Source organism: Pristiophorus japonicus, unplaced genomic scaffold (genome assembly GCF_044704955.1).
Source record: "Pristiophorus japonicus isolate sPriJap1 unplaced genomic scaffold, sPriJap1.hap1 HAP1_SCAFFOLD_540, whole genome shotgun sequence".
NCBI classification, from domain to species: domain Eukaryota; kingdom Metazoa; phylum Chordata; class Chondrichthyes; family Pristiophoridae; genus Pristiophorus; species Pristiophorus japonicus.
This window is the reverse complement of record NW_027254447.1, coordinates 301,953-320,876: the sequence shown is the minus strand read 5'-3', so window position 1 is coordinate 320,876 and position 18,924 is coordinate 301,953. Positions and strand designations below refer to the sequence as shown.

General features: G+C 44.4%; 1 protein-coding gene and 1 long non-coding RNA gene across 2 annotated transcripts in view; one reads left to right on the top strand and one right to left on the bottom strand.

Annotated features, from left to right (window-relative positions):
- Window positions 1-16,814, top strand: part of LOC139254462 (uncharacterized) — a 32,240-nt gene extending 15,426 nt beyond the window's left edge. Inside the window, exon 3 of the long non-coding RNA XR_011592013.1 lies at window positions 16,604-16,814. This is a non-coding gene — a long non-coding RNA (uncharacterized lncRNA). The remainder of the gene's footprint in view (window positions 1-16,603) is intronic.
- Window positions 1-18,924, bottom strand: part of LOC139254459 (zinc finger protein 239-like) — a 131,612-nt gene that overhangs the window by 51,404 nt on the left and 61,284 nt on the right. The window lies entirely within an intron of this gene.

Genomic DNA, 18,924 nt, shown 5'->3' with positions numbered 1-18,924 from the left:
CCTGCTGACACACCAACACATTCATACTGAGGAGAGGCTGTTCATCTGCTCTGAGTGTGGGAAGGCTTTCACTCATCATCTTACCTGCTAGCACACCAGCGAGTTCACACTAGGGAGAGGCTATTCACCTGCTCCGAGTGTGAGAAGCATTTCACTCTATCATCCAACCTGCTGACACACCAGCGAGTTCACTAGTGACTGCAGGGGTTGGACTCTGCTGTTATTGTTGCCGTTAATCACATCCAGGACTGAAACATGTTGCCGCTGGTGGAATTAATCCCTATATCTGGGCTGGAGTTTAATTTTCTGGATATCATTGAATCATAGAATGGTCACAGCACAGTAGGAGGCCTTTTGGACCATCGAACCCATGCCGGCTCTCTGCAAGAGCACTTCAGCTAGTCATAAGAACATAAGAAATAGGAGCAGGAGTAGACCACACCACCCCTCGAGTCTGCTCCACCATTCAATAAGATCATGGCTGGTCTGATCGTGGACTCAGCTCTACTTCCCTGCCCACTCCCCATAACCCTTTATCGTTTAAGAAACTGTCTATTTCTGTCTTAAATTTATTCAATGTCCCAGCTTCCACATCTCTCTGAGACAGCGAAGTCCACAGATTTACAACCCTCTGAGAGAAGAAATTTCTCCTCATCTCTGTTTTAAATGGGCGGCTTCTAGTTCTAGTCTCCCGCATCAGTGGAAACATCCTCTCTGCATCCACCTTGTCAAGCCCCCTCATATATGTTTTGATAAGATCAGGTCTCATTCTTCTGAATTCCAATGAGTAGAGACCCAACCTACTCAACCTTTCCTCATAAGTCAACCCCCTCATCTCCGGAATCAACTGAGTGAAACTTCTCTGAACTGCCTCCAAAGTACCCACAGGTCCTGCTGTACTGCAGCACTTTGTATTCTTTCTCCATTTAAATAATAACTTGTTCTTTGATTTTTTTCTACCAAAGTGCATGACCTCAGACTTTCCAACATTACACTCCATCTGCCAAATTTTTGGCCACTCACTTAGCCTGTCTTTTCCTTTTGCAAATTTTTTGTGTCCTCCTCACACATTGCTTTTCCTCTCATCTTTGTATCATCAGCAAACTTGGCTACATTACACTCAGTCCCTTCTTCCAAGTCGTTAATATACATTGTAAATAGTCCCACTCCCTGCCCTTTCCCCGTGGCCCTGCAAATGTTTTACTTCATGTACTTATCAATTCCCTTTTTGAAAGCCACGATTGAATCTGCCTCCACCACCCTTTCAGGCCGTGCATTCCAGATCCTAACCACTCGCTGCTTAAAGAAAAGTTTTTTCTCATGTCACCTTTGGTTCTTTTGCCAATCACCTTGAATCTGTGTCCTCTGGTTCTGAACTCTTCCGCCAATGGGAATATTTTCTCTCTACTCTGTCCAGATCCCTCATGATTTTAGAGCACCTCTATCAAATCTCCTCTCAACCTTCTCTGTTCTAAGAAGAACAACCCCAACTTCACCAGTCTATCCATGTAACTGAAGTCCCTCATCCCTGGAATCATTCGTGTAAATCTTTTCTGCACCCTCTGTCAAACAACTGTCAAATAAATCAGCTTTGTTTCCTACATACAATGTCGATTCCTTGATTTCTCCAAGAGGAGGCTAATTGATGTCCTGTTACCGACTGTCCCATTTTTGAGCCTTTTCACGGCTTCTGTTTTAGTGATGTTGGTTGAGGGATAAATGTGAGCCAGGACACCGGAAATCTCTCTCTTCTTCGAAATAACGTCATGGAATCTTTAACGCCGACTTGAGAGGTCAGATGGTTCTGATTCTTTTTTTTATTCGTTCACGGGATGTGGGCGTCGCTGGTAAGGCCAGCATTTATTGTCCATCCATAATTGCCCTTGAGAAGATGGGGGGGAGCCATCTTCTTGAACTGCTGCAGTGCGTGTGGTGAAGGTACTCCCACAGTACTGTTAGGGAGGGAGTTCCAGGATTTTGACCCAGCGATAATGAAGGAATGGCGATATGCTTCCAAATCAGGATGGTGTGTGACTTGGAAGGAAACGTGGAGGTGGTGGTGTTCCCATGCGCCTGCTGCCCTTGTCCTTCTAGTTGGTAGAGGTCGCGGGTTTGGGATGTGCTGCCGAAGAAGCCTTGGCGAGTTGATGCAGTGTATCTTGTACATGGTAAACACTGCAGCCACGGTACATCGATGATGGAGGGAGTGGATGTTTAAGATGGTGGATGGGTGCCAATAAAGCGGGCTGCTTTGTCCTGGATGGTGTCGAGCTTCTTGAGTGTTGTCGCAGTTGCATTCATCCAAGCATGTGGAGAGTATTCCATCACACTCCTGACTTGTACCTTGTAGATGGTGGAAAGGGTCTAGGGAGTCAGGAGGTGAGACACTCACCATAGAATACCCAGCCTCTGACTTGCTCTTGTTGCCACAGTATTTATGTGGCTGTTCCAGTTAAGTTTCTGGTCAATGGTAACCCCAAGGATGTTGATGGTAGGGGATTCGGTTATGGTAATGCCATTGAATGTTATGGGGTGGTAGTTAGACTCTTGCTTGTTGGAGATAGTCATTACCTGGCACTTGTGGCGTGAATGTTACTTGCCACTTATCAGCCCAAGCCTGAATGTTGTCCAGGTCTTGCTGTACGCAGGCATGGACTGCTCCATTATCTGAGGAGTTGCGAATGGAACTGAACACTGTGCAGTCATCAGCGAACATTCCCACTTCTGACCTTATAATGGAAGGAAGGTCATTGATGAAGCAACTGAAGATGGTAGAGCCTAGGACACTGCCCTGAGGAACCCCTGCAGCGATGTTCTGGGGCTGTGATGATTGACCCCCAACTACCACAACTATCTTCCTTTGTGCTAGGTATGACTCCAGCCAGCATAGAGTTTTCCCCCAGATTCCCATTGACTTCAGTTTTACTACAGCTCCTTGATGCCGCACTCGGTCAAATGCTGCCCTGATGTCGAGGGCAGTCACTCTCACTTTGCCTCTGGAATTCAGCTCTTTTGACCATGTTTGGAGCAAGGATGTGATGAGGTCTGGAGCCGAGTGGTCCTGGCGGAACCCAAACTGGGTATCGGTGAGAGGTTATTGGTGAGTAAGTGCCGCTTGATACCACTGTTGGTGACAACTTCCATCACTTTGCTAATGATTGAGAATAGACTGATGGGGCGGTAATTGACCAGATTGGATTTGTCCTGCTTTTTGTGGCAGTTTTCCACATTGTCGCATCGATGCCAGTGTTGTAACTGTACTCGAACAACTTGGCTAGAGGTGCGGCTAGTTCTGGAGCACAAGTCTTCAGTACAACAGCCGGTGTATTGTCGGAACTCATAGCCTTTGCTGTATCCAATGCATTCAGCTGTTTCTTGATATCACATGGAGTGAATCGAATTGGCTGAAGACTGGCTTCCTTAGGAGGAGGCCGATATGGATCATCCTCTCGGCACATCTGGCTGAAGATGGTTGTAAACACCAGCCTTTTCTTCTCAGAAGATCAAGATGTAGAACCAGTTTGTGTCAAGATAAGAAATAATAAGGAAAATAAATCACTGGTAGGAGTAGTCTATAGGCTCCCTAACAGTAGCTACACTGTAGGACAGCATATAAATCAACAACACATGGAGGCTTGTAAGAAATACTGCAATAATCATGGGCGATTTTAATCTTTTTGATTGGACAAATCAAATTGGCAACGGTAGCCTTAAGGAAGAGTTCATAGAGTGTATTCGGGATGTTCTTAGAACAATACGATGTGGAGCCAACCAGGGAGCAGACTATTTTAGATCTGGTAATGTGTAATTAATGATCTCATAGTAAAGGATCCTCTTGGGAAAAGTGATCATAACATGGTATAATTTCAAATTCAGTTTGAGGCTGAGAAATTTGGGTCTCGTACTCGTGCCCTGAACTTAAATAAAGGCAATTACAAAGGAAGGGTAAGATGGTAGATAAGCAGTGACAGACATTTAAGGAGATATTTTATAACTCTCAGCAAAGATATATTCCAGTGAGAAAGAAAGACTCTTAAGAAGAACCAGCCATGGCTAACTAAGAATTTTTTGAGGATGTAACTGGTAGAGTGGACAAGGGAGAACCAGTGGATGTGGTGTATTTGGACTTTCAAAAAGCTTTTGACAAGGTCCCACACAAGAGATTGGTGTGCAAAATTAAAGCACATGGTATTGGGGGTAATATACTGACGTGGATAGAGAACTGGTTGGCAGACAGGAAGCACAGAGTCGGGATGAACGGGTCCTTTGCAGAATGGCAGTGACTAGTGGGGTGCCGCAGGGCTCAGTACTGGGACTCCAGCTATTTACAGTATAAATTAATGATTTGGATGAGGGAATTAAGTGTAATATCTCCAAGTTTGCAGATGACACTAAGCTGGGTGGCAGTGTGAGCTGTGAGGAGGATGCTAAAAGGCTGCAGGGTGACTTGGACAGGTTAGGTGAGTGGGCAAACGCGTGGCAGATGCAGTATAATGTAGATAAATGTGAGGTTATCCACTTTGGTGGGAAAAACACGAAGGCAGAATAGTATCTGAATGGTGGCAGATTAAGAAATGGGGAGGTGTAACGAGACCTGGATGTCATGGTACATCAGTCATTGAAAGTTGGCATGCAGGTACAGCAGGTGCTGAAGAAGGCAAATGGTATGTTGGCCTTCATAGCTAGGGGATTTGAGTATAGGAGCAGGGAGGTCTTACTGCAGTTGTACAGGGCCTTGGTGAGGTCTCACCTGGAATATTGTGTTCAGTTTTGGTCTCCGATTCTGAGGAAGGACGTTCTTGCTATTGAGGGAGTGCAGCGAAGATTAACCAGACTGATCCCCGGGATAGCTGGACTGACATATGAGGAGAGACTGGATTGACTGGGCCTGTATTCACTGGAGTTTAGAAGGATGAGAGGGGATCTCATAGAAACATATAAAAATCTGATGGGACTGGACAGGTTAGATGAAGGAAGAATGTTCCCGATGTTGGGGAAGTCCAGGACCAGGGCACATAGTCTACGGATAAGGGGTAAGCCATTTAGGACTGAGATAAGGAGAAACTTCTTCACTCAGAGAGTTGTTAACCTGTGGAATTCCCTACCGCAGAGAGTTGTTGATGCCAGTTCATTGGATATATTCAAGAGTGAGTTAGATATGGCCCTTACGACTAAAGGGCTCAAGGGGTATGGAGAGAAAGCAGGAAAGGGGTACTGAGGGAATGATCAGCCATGATCTTATTGAATGGTGATGCAGGCTCGAAGGGCCGAGTGGCCTACTCCTGCACCTATTTTCTATGTTTCTAAGAAGTAATGGATGGCATCAAATTGAAAACAAAAGCATACAATGTTGCGAAGATTAGTGGAAGGCCAGAAGATTGGGAACTTTTTAGAAAAGAGCAAAAGACGACTAAAAAAGAAAAAAGGGAAAGGAGATAGATTGAGAGTAAACTAGCAAGAAATATAAAAAGAGACAGTAAGAGATTCTATAGGTATATAAAAAGGAAGAGAGTAGCTAAGTTGGTCCCTTAGAGGATGAGACTGGGGAATTAATAATGGAAAACGGAAGTGGCAGAGAATTTGAACAAATATTTTGTATCGGTCTTCACTGTAGAAGACACTAAAAGCATCCTAATAATTGATAATCAAGGGGCTATGGGGAGGGGACAAGGTAGACAAGTCCCCTGGACCTAATGGCCTGCATCCTATGGTATTAAAAGAAGTGGCTACAGAGATGGCGGCTACATTGGTTGTAATCTGCCAAAAATCCCTGGATCCTGGATTTTTGATTGGAAAACAGCAAATGTAATTCCCCTATTTAAGAAAGGAGGGAGACAGAAAGCAGGAAACTGTTAGCCTAACATCAGTCATTGGGAAAATGCTGGAGTCCATTATTGATGAAGTAGCAGCAGGACATTTAGAAGATCATGGTACAGTCAAGCAGAGTCGGCATGGTTTTATGAAAGGGAAATCATGCTTGACAAATTTATTGGTGTTCTTTGAGGATGTAATGAGCAAGGTGGATAAAGGGGAACCAGTAGGTGTCATGTATTTGGATTTCTAGAAGGCATTCGATAAGATGCCACATAAAAGGTTACTGCACAAGATAAGAGCTCACAGAATTGGGAGTAATATATTGGCATGGATAGAGGATTGGCTAACTAACAGAAAACAGAATTGGGATAAATAGGTCATTTTCAGGTTGGCAAACTAACTAGTGGGGTGCCACAGGGAACTCAACTATTTACAATCTATATTAATGACTTGGATGAAGGGACCGAGAGTAATGTAGTTTAATTTGCTGATGATACAAAGATAGGTGGAAAAGCAATTTGTGAGGAAGACGCAAAGAATCGACTAAGGGATATGGATAAGCTAAGTGAATGAGCAAAAATTTTGGAGATGGAGTATAATGTGGGAAAATTTGAGGTTATCCACTTTGGTATGAAAAATATAAAAGCAAATTTTTAAATGGGAAAAGATTAGAAAATGCTGCAGTACAGAGGGATCTGCGGGTCCTTGTACATGAAACACAAAAAGTTAGCATGCAGGTACAGCAAGTAATTAAGAAGGCAAATGGAATGTTGGCCTCTTTTGCAAGGGGGATGGAATATAAAAGTAGGGAAGACCTGCTACAACTGTACAGGGTGTTGGTGACACCACACCTGGAGTATTTTATACAGTTTTGGTCTCTTTGCATTGGAGGCAGTTCAGAGAAGGTTCACGAGGTTGATTCGTGAGATGAGGGGTTATGAAGAAAGGTTGAGCAGTTTAGGCCTATATTCATTGGAGTTTAGAAGAATGTGAGGTGATCTTATTGAGCACAGGTGAGCACAACAGTGGCAAATGGAATTCCATCCAGAGAAGTGTGAGGTAATACATTTGGAGAGGGCTAACAAGGAAAGGGAATACACATTAAATGGTAGGTCACTGAAAAGTGTAGAAGAACAAAGCAAGTGCATGTCCACAAATCCCTGAAGCTGGCAGGCCAGGTAGATAAGGTGGATAAGAAGGCATACGGAATGCTTGTTTTTATTAGCTGAGGCATAGAATACAAGAGCAGGGGTGATTATGCTTGAACTGTATAACATACTAGTTCGGCTACAGTTAGAATACTGCGTGCAGTTCTGGTCACCGCATTACAGGAAGGATGTGATTGCACTGGAGAGGGTACAGAGGAGATTTACGAGGATGTTGCCAGGAGTGGAGAATCTTAGCTATGAGAACAGATTGGATAGGCTGGGTTTGTTTTCCTTGAAACAGAGGAGACTGAGGTGTATAAAATTATGAGGGGCCTAGATATAGTGAATAGAAAGGGCCTATTTCCGAGCAGAGGGGTTAACAACTAGGTGCATAAGTTTAAAGTAATTGGTAGAAGGTTTAGAGGTGATTTGAGGGGAGATTTCTCCACCCAGACGTTATTGGGGGCCTGGAGCTCACTGCCTGAAAGGGTGGCTGAGGCAGAAACCCTCACCACGTTTTAAAAAAGTACTTGGATGTGCACTTGAGGCGCTGTAACCTGCGGACCTAGAGCTGGGAAGTGGGATTAGGTCGGATAGTCTCCTGTTGGCTGGCATGGACATGGCCTCCTTCCGTGCTGTAAATTTCCACGATTCTATGATTGTCAATCTGGTGAGAAAATGATCAGAAAAACAGTCAAACTGCCCCAGGGTCACGTTGTTCAGCCGCCGAATCCATAGAGACTGTGTCCGTAAATGGGCTTTGTGTCGGGGTATCGGGGGCTGTTTGTAAGAGGCAGAGTGGAGCAGGAAGTAGTTTGGGAACATGGAGTGAGTGGGGGAAGGGAGCGGAGATATCCCGGGTTGTGTGTGTACAGTGTAAGGCAACAGAGAAAGTTAATTACCGCACTCTTTCAAGTCATTGCTGCTTTCTTTCACCAAATCAGTAGTAAATGTTCCTGATTCCCAATCTCAACGTGTCTGCTCTTCTTGGACATTGAACAGTGGAAACACAGCTTGACAGTGAGGATGTGAGGAGTATCACAAAGTGCATCTATTGAAGGCACCAAGACAGAAGTGTGAAAGTGGACATTTCAAATTTGGTAATTTTGTTTCGGTGCGTTGAGTTCTCCAGAACCGTGTTGAAGGTGATCGAGAGATACATTGTCGCTCCCTAAGATACATTCTGTTGACTGCACAGGCCCTTAACTTGGTTCCAATAGACTGAGAACAATTGTACCTGTAGTTATAATCCAGAAAGCGATTCAGAATTTTACAGGTAGTCCTGTGGGAGAGGAAGTTATAAATCTCGACTGTATCAATCGGGTAATCCCATTCATGAACCAGTGCCGGATTTGTATTGTGTCTGGATGCTGATAACTTTCTATAAAACCATCCTACACACCTGGTGTGGAAAATCTGAGTGCCGCTGTACTGCAGTGAGGTCAGAAACATAGAAACATAGAAAATAGGTGCAGGAGTAGGCCATACGGTCCTTCGAGCCTGCACCACCATTCAATATGATCAAGTCTGATCATGCAACTTCAGTGCCCCATTCCTGCTTTCTCTCCATACCCCTTGATCCCTTTAGCCGTAAGGGCCACATCTAACTCCCTTTTGAATATATCTAACAAACTGGCCTCAACAATTTTCTGTGGTAGAGAATTCCACAGGTTCACAATTCTCTGAGTGAAGAAGTTCTCTTCTCGGTCCTAAATGGCTTAGCCCTTATCCTGAGACTGTGACTCCTGGTTCTGGACTTCCCCAACATCAGAAATATTCTTCCTGCATCTAACCTGTCCAATCCTGTCAGAATTTTATATGTTTCTATGAGATCCCCTCTCATTCTTTAAATTCCAGTGAATACCTAGTCGGTCCAGTCTTTCTTCATATGTCAGTTCAGCCATCCCGGGAATCAGTTTGGTGAACCTTCGCTACACTCCCTCAATAGCAAGAATGTCCTTCCTTAAGTTAGGAGACCACAACTGTACACAATACACCAGGTGTGGCCTCAGCAAGGCCCTGTACAACTGTAGTAACACCTCCCTGCCCCGTACTCAAATCCCCTCGCTAAGAAGGCCAACATGCCATTTGCTTTCTTAACCGCCTGCTGTACCTGCATGCCAACCTTCAATGACTGATGTACCATGACACCCAGGTCTCGTTGCACCTCCCCTTTTCCTAATCTGTCACCATTCAGATAATAATCTATCTCTTAGGTTATCCACTTTGGTGGTAAAAATAAACATTTATCCACATTATACTTCATCTACCATGCATTTGCCCACTCACCTAACCTATCCAAGTCGCTCTGCAGCCTCATAGCATCCTCCTCGCAGCTCACACTGCCACCCAACTTAGTGTCATCCGCAAATTTGGAGATACTACATTTAATCCCCTCATCTAAATCATTAATGTACAATGTAAACAGCTGGGGCTCCAGCACAGAATCTTGCGGTACCCCACTAGTCACTGCCTGTCATTCTGAAAAGTACCCATTTACTCCTACTCTTTGCTTCCTGTCTGCCAATCAGTTCTCAATCCACGTCAGCATACTACCCCCAATCCCATGTGCTTTAACTTTGCACATTAATCTCTTGTGTGGGACCTTGTCGAAAGCCTTCTGAAAGTCCAAATACACCACATCAACTGGTTCTCCCTTGTCCACTCTACTGGAAACATCCTCAAAAAATTCCAGAAGATTTGTCAAGCATGATTTCCCTTTCACAAATCCATGTTGACTTGGGCCTATCATGTCACCTCTTTCCAAATGCGCTGCTATGACATCCTTAATAATTGATTCCATCATTTTATCCTCTACCGATGTCAGGCTGACCGGTCTATAAATCTCTGTTTTCTCTCTCCCTCCTTTTTTTAAAAAGTGGGGTTACATTGGCTACCCTCCACTCCATCGGAACTGATCCAGACTCTATGGAATGTTGGAAAATGACTGTCAATACATCTGCTATTTCCAAGGCTACCTCCTTAAGTACTCTGGGATGCAGACCATCAGGCCCTGGGGATTTATCGACCTTCAATCCCATCAATTTCCCCAACCAAATTTCCCGACTAATAAGGATTTCCCTCAGTTCCTCCTGCTTACTTGACCCTCTGACCCCTTTTATATCCGTAAGGTTGTTTGTGTCCTCCTTAGTGAATACCGAACCAAAGTACTTGTTCAGTTGGTCTGCCATTTCTTTGTTCCCCGTTATGACTTCCCCTGATTCTGACTACAGGGAACCTACATTTGTCTTTACTAACCTTTTTCTCTTTACATATCTATAGAAGCTTTTGCAGTCCGTTTTAATGTTCCCTGCAAGCTTCCTCTCGTATCTATTTTCCCTGCCCTAATCAAACCCTTTGTCCTCCTCTGCTGAGTTCTAAATTTCTCCCATTCCCCGGGTTCGTTGCTATTTCTGGCCAATTTGTATGCCACTTCCTTGGCTTTCATACTATCCCTGATTTCCCTTGATAGCCACGGTTGAGCCACCTTCCCTTTTTTATTTTTACGCCAGACAGGGCTGTACAATTGTTGTAGTTCATCCATGCGGTCTCTAAATGTCTGCCATTGCCCATCCACTGTCAAACTCTTAAGTATCATTCGCCAATCTATCCTATACAATTCACACCTCATACCTTCAAAGTTACCCTTCTTTAAGTTCTGGACCATGGTCTCTGAATTAACTGTTTCATTCTCCATCCTAATGTAGAATTCCACCGTATTATGGTCACTCTTCCCCGAGGGGCCTCGCACAACGAGATTGCTAATTAATCCTCTCTCATTGCATAACATCCAGTCTAAGATGGCCTCCCCCCGAGTTGGTTCCTCGACATATTGGTCTAGAAAACCATCCCTTATGCACTCCAGGAAATCTTCCTCCATCGTATTGCTTCCAGTTTGGTTAGCCCAATCTATATGCATATCAAAGTCACCCATAATAACTGCTGCACCTTTATTGCACGCACCCCTAATTTCCTGTTTGATGCCCCCCCCCAAGGTGTGGCCTCACCAAGGCCCTGTACAACTGCAGTAAGACCTCCCTCCTATACTCAAATCCTCTCGCTATGAAGGCTAACATGCCATTTGCCTTCTTCACTGCCTGCTGTACCTGCATGCCAACTTTCAATGACTGATGCACCATGACACTCGGGTCTCGTTGCACCTCCCCTTTTCCTAATCTGTCACCATTCAAATAATATTCTGCCTTCCTGTTTTTGCCACCAAAGTGGATAACTTCACATTTATCTACATTATACTGCATTTGCCATGCTTTTGCCCACTCACCTAACCTGTCCAAGTCACCCTGCAGCCTCTTAGCTTCCTCCTCACAGCTCACACTGCCACCCAGCTTAGTGTCCTCTGGAAACTTGGAGATATTACATTCAATTCCTTCGTCCAAATCATTAATGTATATTGTAAATAGCTGGGGTCCCAGCACTGAACTTTGCGGTACCCCACTTGTCACTGCCTGCCATTCTGAAAAGGACCCGTTCATTCCTACTCTTTGCTTCCTGTCTGCAAACAGTTCTCTATCATGTCAATATATTAGCCCCAATACGATGTGCTTTAATTTTGCACACTAATCTCTTGTATGGGACCTTGTCAAAAGCTTTTTGAAAGTCCAAATACACCATATCCACTGGTTCTCCCTTGACCACTCCACTAGTTACATCCTCAAAAATTATAGAAGATTTGTCAAGCATGATTTCCTTTTCATAAATCCATGCTGTCTTGGACCGATCCTGTCACTGCTTTCCAAATGCGCTGCTATTACGTCTTTAATAATTGATTCCAACATTTTCCCCACTACCGATGTCAGGCTAACCGGTCTATAATTCCGTGTTTTCTCTCTCCCTCCTTTTTTAAAAATTGGGGTTACATTAGCTACCCTCCAATCCATAGGAACTGATTGAGAGTCAATAGAATGTTGGAAAAATGACCACCAATGTATCCACTATTTCTAGGGCTACTTCCTTCAGTACTCTGGGATGCAGACTATCAGGCCCTGGGGATTTATCGGCCTTCAATCCCATCAATTTCCCTAACACAATTTCCTGACTAATAAGGATTTATTTCAGTTCCTCTTTCTTGCTAGACCCTCGGTCCCCTACTATTTCCGAAAGGTTATTTGTGTCTTCCTTCGTGAAGACAGAACCAAAGTATTTGGTCAATTGTTTTGCCATTTCTTTGTTCCCCATTATAAATTCACCTGATTCTGACTGCAAGGGACTTACATTTGTCTTCATTAATCTTTTTCTCTTCACATATCTATAGACGCTTTTTCAGTCACTTTTTATGTTCCCAGCAAGCTTACTCTCATACTCTATTTTCCCCCTCCTAATTAAACCCTTTGTCCTCCTCTGCTGAATTTTAAATTTCTCCCAGTCCTTAGGTTTGCTGCTTTTTCTGGCCAATTCATATGCCTCTTCCTTGGTTTTAAAACTATCCCCAATTTCCCTTGTTAGCCACGGTTGAGCCACCTTCCCCTTTTTATCTTTACGCTAGACAGGGATGTACAATTGTTGAAGGTCATCCATGCGATCTTTAAGTGTCTGCCATTGCCTATCCACCGTCAACCCTTTAAGTATCATTTGCCAGTCTATCCTAGCCAATTCACGTCTCATACCATCGAAGTTACCTATCTTTAAGTTCAGGACCCTAGTCTCTGAGTTAACTGTGACAAGGACACTGTTTGTATCATGGTTTCCTCTCTCCAGATACTTTACTTTATTATAAACATTTCCATTCATTACAACTTTATTTTATATTCTCTGCCTCAGTTGTCCATATCATAACTAATATTTTTCTGGTATTATTCTCAAAGCAAAATACTTCATTGAGCCAGTATAAATCTGATATTTCCTTCACCTGGAATACAAGGAAAAGTGCAAGCAGCTCCTTCTCACAGTGAGTGCATTATCACTCACAGAGCACAGAGACACAGAACTGGCCTCAATCCTATTATCACAGACAGCAGAAGCTGTCACTCCAACAGTGATCCGAAGTGGCTGAGTTACATTGTGAATCTTACGGCCACTGGAGCGGTAGGATCCTATGCTGTTTCACCATTGAAACAGATCAGATTCATACGAGATACTGAAATATACAGAATAAAACCCACACTTGCACACCAGAAGCTGATAGGTATAGATTAAAACCCACACTCATAGACCAGAAACTGTCAGGTACAGATTAAACCACACACTTTTTAGCAGAAACTGATGGTTACATATTAAACCCACACTCATATACCAGAAACTGACAGCTATGGGATAAAACCAACACTCCAATACCAGAAACTAACAGGTACAGATTAATCCCACATTTTTTTTACCAGAAACTGACAGATACAGAATAAAACCCACACTCATATACAGAAATGACAGGTACAGATTAAACCCACACTCGTATACCAGAAACTGACAGGTACAGATTAAACACACACTCATTTACCAAAAACTGACAGGTACAATTTAAACACACACTCATATACCAGAAACTAACAGGTACAGATTAAACGCACACTCATATACCAGAAACTGACAGGTACAGGTTAAACCCACATTCATATATCAGAAATTGACAGGTACAGAATATCATGCACACTCACATACCAGAAACTGCCAGGTACAGATTAAACCTCACACTCATATCAGAAACTGACAGGTACAGATTAATCGGCACACTCATATATCAGAAATTGACAGGTATCGAATAAAATACACATATATATTCCAGAAACTGACGGGTCCAAATTAAAACACACACTCACATACCAGAAACTGACAGATATAGATTAAACACACACTCACATCCCAGAGATGGGCAGGTAATAAAATACACACTCATATACCAGAAACTGACAGGTACAGAATAAAATACACACTCGCATACCAGAAACTGGTAGGTACAGATTACACCCCACACTCGCATACCAGAGATTGAAATGTATAGAATAAAATGCACACTCACATATCATAAACTGACAGTTACAGAAAAAAAGAACACACTCACATACCAGAGACTGACAGGTACAGAATAAAATCCACACTCACAAAGCAGCTGACAGGTGCAGATTAACCCCACAGCCATACCAGAGACTAACGGGTACAGAATATTTATTCATAGGCAGTCCCTCGGAATCGAAGAAGACTTGCTTCCACTCTAAAAATGTGTCCTTAGGTGACTGAACAATACAATACGAGAACCACAGTCCCTGTCACAGGTGGGACAGATAGTCATTGTGGGAAAGGATGGATGGGACTGGTTTGCCGCACGCTCTTTCCGCTGCCTGTGCTTGATTTCTGCATGCTCTCGGCGATGAGACTCGAGGTGCTCCACTTAGGGCCATCTTTGGCCAGGGACTCCCAGGTGTCAGTGGGGATGTTGCACTTTATCAGGGAGGCTTTGAGGGTGTCCTTGTAACGTTCCCTTTGTCCGCCTTTGGCTCGTTTGCCATGAAGACATTCTGAGTAGAGCGCTTGCTTTGGGAATCTTGTGTCTGGCATGCGAACAATGTGGCCTGCCCAGCGGAGCTGATAAAGTGTGGTCAGTGCTTCAATGCTGGGGATATTGGCCCAGTCAAGGACATTAACGTTGGTGAGTCTGTCCTCCCAGGGGACCTGCAGGATCTTGTGGAGACATAGTTGGTGATATTTCTCCAGCGACTTGAGGTGTCTACTGTACATGGTCCATGTCTCTGAGCCATACAGGAGGGCGGGTATTACTACAGCCCTGTCGACCATGAGCTTTGTGGCAGATTTGAGGGCCTGGTCTTTGAACACTCTTCTTCAGACGGCCGAAGGCTGCACGGGTGCACTGGAGGCGGTGTTGAATCTCCTCATCAATGTCTGCTCTTGTTGATATGAGGCTTCCGAGGTATGGGAAATGGTCCATGTTGTCCAGGGTCGCACCATGGATCTTGATGACTGAGGGGCAGTGCTGTGCGATGGGGACAGGTTGGTGGAGGACCTTTTGTCTTGTGGATGTTTAGTGTAAGACCCATGCTTTCGTACTCCTCAGTGAATATGTCGACTATGTCCTGGAGTTCAGCCTCTGTATGTACGCAGATGCAGGCGTCGTCTGCGAACTGTAGCTTGATGACAGAGGTTGGGGTGATCTTGGATTCGCATGCCAGACACAGAATTTCACAGATTCACAACCCTCTGGGAGAAGGAATTCTCCAGAGAATTCCACAGATTCACAACCCTCTGGGAGAAGGAATTTCTTCTCCCAGGGGGTTGTGAATCTGTGGAATTCTCTGCCCAAGGAAGCAGTTGAGGCTAGCTCATTGAATGTATTCAAATCACAGATAGATAGATTTTTAAACAATAAGGGAATTAAGGGTTACGGGGAGCGGGCGGGTAAGTGGAGCTGAGTCCACGGCCAGATCAGCCATGATCTTGTTGAATGGTGGCGCAGGCTTGAGGGGCTAGATGGCCTACTCCTGTTCCTAATTCTTATGTTCTTATGTTGGACCTGGCCTGGAGTTGACGAAGGTTGAACAGGTTCCCACTGGTTCTGTAGTTTAGTTCCACTCTAGTGGTAAGCTTGTTGACTGTGAGGTGGAGCATGGCAGCGAGAAAGATTGAGAAGAGGGTTGGGGTGAAGTCACAGCCCTGTTTGACCCCAGTTTGGACATAGATTGGCTCTGTGATGGATCAGTTGGGAAGGATCACGGCCTGCATCTCGCCGTGGAGCAGACAGAGGATGGTGACTAACTTTTGGGGGCATCCGAAACAAAAGAGAACGCTCCATAGACCCTCGTGGTTGATAGTGTCAAAGGCCTTTGTAAGGTCGAAGAAGGCCATGTACAAGGTACAGAATAAACACCACACTCACATATTAGAGAGTGACAGGTACCGATTAAAACCCACAATCACATAACCGAAACTGAGAGGTACAGAATAACCCCCACAATCATATACCAGTAACAGACGGGTACAGATTAAACGCCACACTCATATACCAGAGATAGATAGGTACAGAATTAAATACACACTCACATACCAGAATCTGACACCATCAGTTCCCGGGAGATCCAGACCGCCGTGCGCCTGCTGCTGCTGCTCAGGGAGCTGGCCAAGCACGCCGTGTCGGAAGGGACAAAGGCGGTGACCAAGTACACCAGCTCCAAGTAAAACTCCACGCTGTCCTGACAACAAACCCCAAACACAACGGCTTTTTTAAGAGCCACCCACAATCTCTCTGAAAGAGCTGCACAAGCGCATCACCCTTTAGACTCAATTTACTGTAATTATTTCCTGAACATGTGTGTTTGAGAACCTTTGCAGTTCCAGCTGTGGATTTAGTTTTGATTTCTCATAAGCAGCTTCACTGTCCGGTTCGACGTTAGGCCGCTGTTGAATTTCCCGCCATTCAAGCTACAAACACGGTTCCTTGTCGCTCGTTCCCATTTACAGCGCCTGTCGAGGAATTAGGAGCTTGTTTAGGGGATGAGACTCACATTTCAGTCACCTCATTCTCTCGCAAGCCCTTTTCGAGTTTATTTTTCAATTCCTGTTGCGGGTCAATTCGTTTATTGACCCGGGACTCCCCGCAGTGTAAAAACCGAGAATGGGAGTTCGTACAGAGACCAGAACAGGAGCAGTGTGAACACTCTGTCCCTCTTCCCTTTTCACAGAAGGACTTCCAGTTCTGGTCTCACTTCCCCCTGTGCGGAGGATCGATCCATGATCTGTGATTCCCAACTTTTACACAGTTTGAGCTGGAATGTGTCCTGTTACAGAGTCAGTGGGGATTGATTGCCGTCCGTTACAGACAGATTGACAGTGAACGCGAATTTAATCCTGATTGGAACAGCCTGGAATTTGTAAGGGAAATATGGAATAAAATAAAAGGAAGTAAAACCTGTTTGTAAACCTTTGGCTAATGGTGAATTTATTAACATAATTAAAAAATTAAATAACTTAAAAAAATTATTGGCGGTGCTTTTGAAATTAAAAATCGTTCGAGGCCTGACTATTGACAGGAATTTCCGCCCTTGTTTCATTGGTAGTCTCAACTGACAATGGGTAAGGCGAGAGATTAACATTCAGCGGCGGTTTGAGTAAAGAATCACCATGACTGGATGAGGAGGCAAAGGATTGGGTAAAGGCAGAGTCAAGCGAATCTCGGGCCTGATCTACGAGAAGACCCGCGTGATACTGAAGGTTTTCCTGGAGAATGTGATCCGGGATGCGGTCACCTACACTGAGCACGCCAAGCGCAAGACGGTCACTGCCATGGATGTGGTCTACGCTCTGAAACAGCAGGGCCGCACTCTCTATGGGTTCGGCGGCTGAACAACGCGACCTTTCCCCCAAGCACAACACAAAGGCTCTTCTCAGAGCCACCCACCGCCTCACAGAGAGAGCAGTGACCTGGGGAACGGGGGCGAGATAGTTGATTTACATTTTATTCTGCATAGTTATGTTTTTTGCCAAAATCTATATTGTGGTGTTAGGTGTTTTAAATCAGCATGTACACGATGGACAGAATATCCTTTCAGTTTTCGAATCATAGACATTTACGGGGCATTCCAGATGAAGGTAATACTGAAACAACTAATGTAGTTAGAACATAAGAACACAAAAACATAAGAAATAGGAGCAGGTGTAGGCCATACGGCCCCTCGAACCTGCTCCGCCATTTAATACGATCAGACTCAGGTCTACTTTCCTGCCCCAGAAACCCTTATTCCTTGATCGTTTAAGAAACTGTATGTTTCTGTCTTAAATTTATTCAATGTCCCAGCTTCCACAGCTCTCTGAGGCAGCGAATTCCACAGATTCACAACCCTCAGAGAAGAAATTTCTCCTCATCTCAGTTTTAAATGGGCGGCCTCTTATTCTAAGATTAAGCCCTCTAGTTCTAGTCTCCCCTAGCAGTGGGAACATCCTCTCTGCGTTCACCTTGTCAAGCCCCCTCATAATCTCATATGTTTCGATAAGATCACCTCTCAATCTTCTGAATTCCAATGAGTCGAGGCCCAACCTACTCAACCTTTCCTCATCAGTCAACTCCTTCATTCTGGAATCAACCTTGTGAACCTTCTCTGAACTGCCTCCAAAGCAAGTATATCCTTTTGCAAAATTGCATGCAGTATTCCAGGTTTGGCCTCACCAATACCCTGTACAACTGTAGCAAGAATTCCCTGCTTTTATACTCCATCGCATTTGCAATAAAAGCCAAGATTCCATTGGCCTTCCTGATCACTTGCTGTACCTGCATACTGACCTTTTGTGTTTCATGCATTAGTACCCCCAGATCCTGCTATACTGCAGCACTTTGCAATCTTTCGCCATTGAAATAATAACTTGCTCTTTGATTTTTTTCTGCCAAAGTGCATGACCTCACACTTTCCAATATTATACACAATCTGCCAAATTATTGCTTACTCACTTAGCCTGTCTATGTCCTTTTGCAGAATGTTTGTGTCCTCACACATTGCTTTTCCTCCCATCTTTGTATCGTCAGCAAACTTGGCTGTGTTACACTCGGTCCCTTCTTCCAAGTCGTTAATATAGATCATAAATAGTTGGGGTCCCAGCACTGATCCCTGTGGCATCCCATTGGGTACTGATTGCCAACGTGAGAATGAACCATTTAGCCCGACTCTCTGGTTTCTGTTCGTTAGCCAATCCTCTAGCCATGCTAATATATTACCCCAACCCCATGAACTTTTATCTTGTGCAGTAAGTAACCTTTTATGTGGCACCTTGTCAAATGCCTTCTGGAAGTCCAAATACACCACATCCACTGCTTCCCCTTTATCCACCCTGTTCGTTACATCCTCAAAGAATTCCAGCAAATTTGTCCAACGTGACTTCCCCTTCATAAATTCATGCTGTTACATCCATGTTACAGCAGTGGCAGATAAGAAATGTGTTGAATTAAACGATGGGAGGAAGGCAGCATCAGGGCGGAAAGACAGTGAGGGCCCCTTGCCCTCAGAGAAGGACT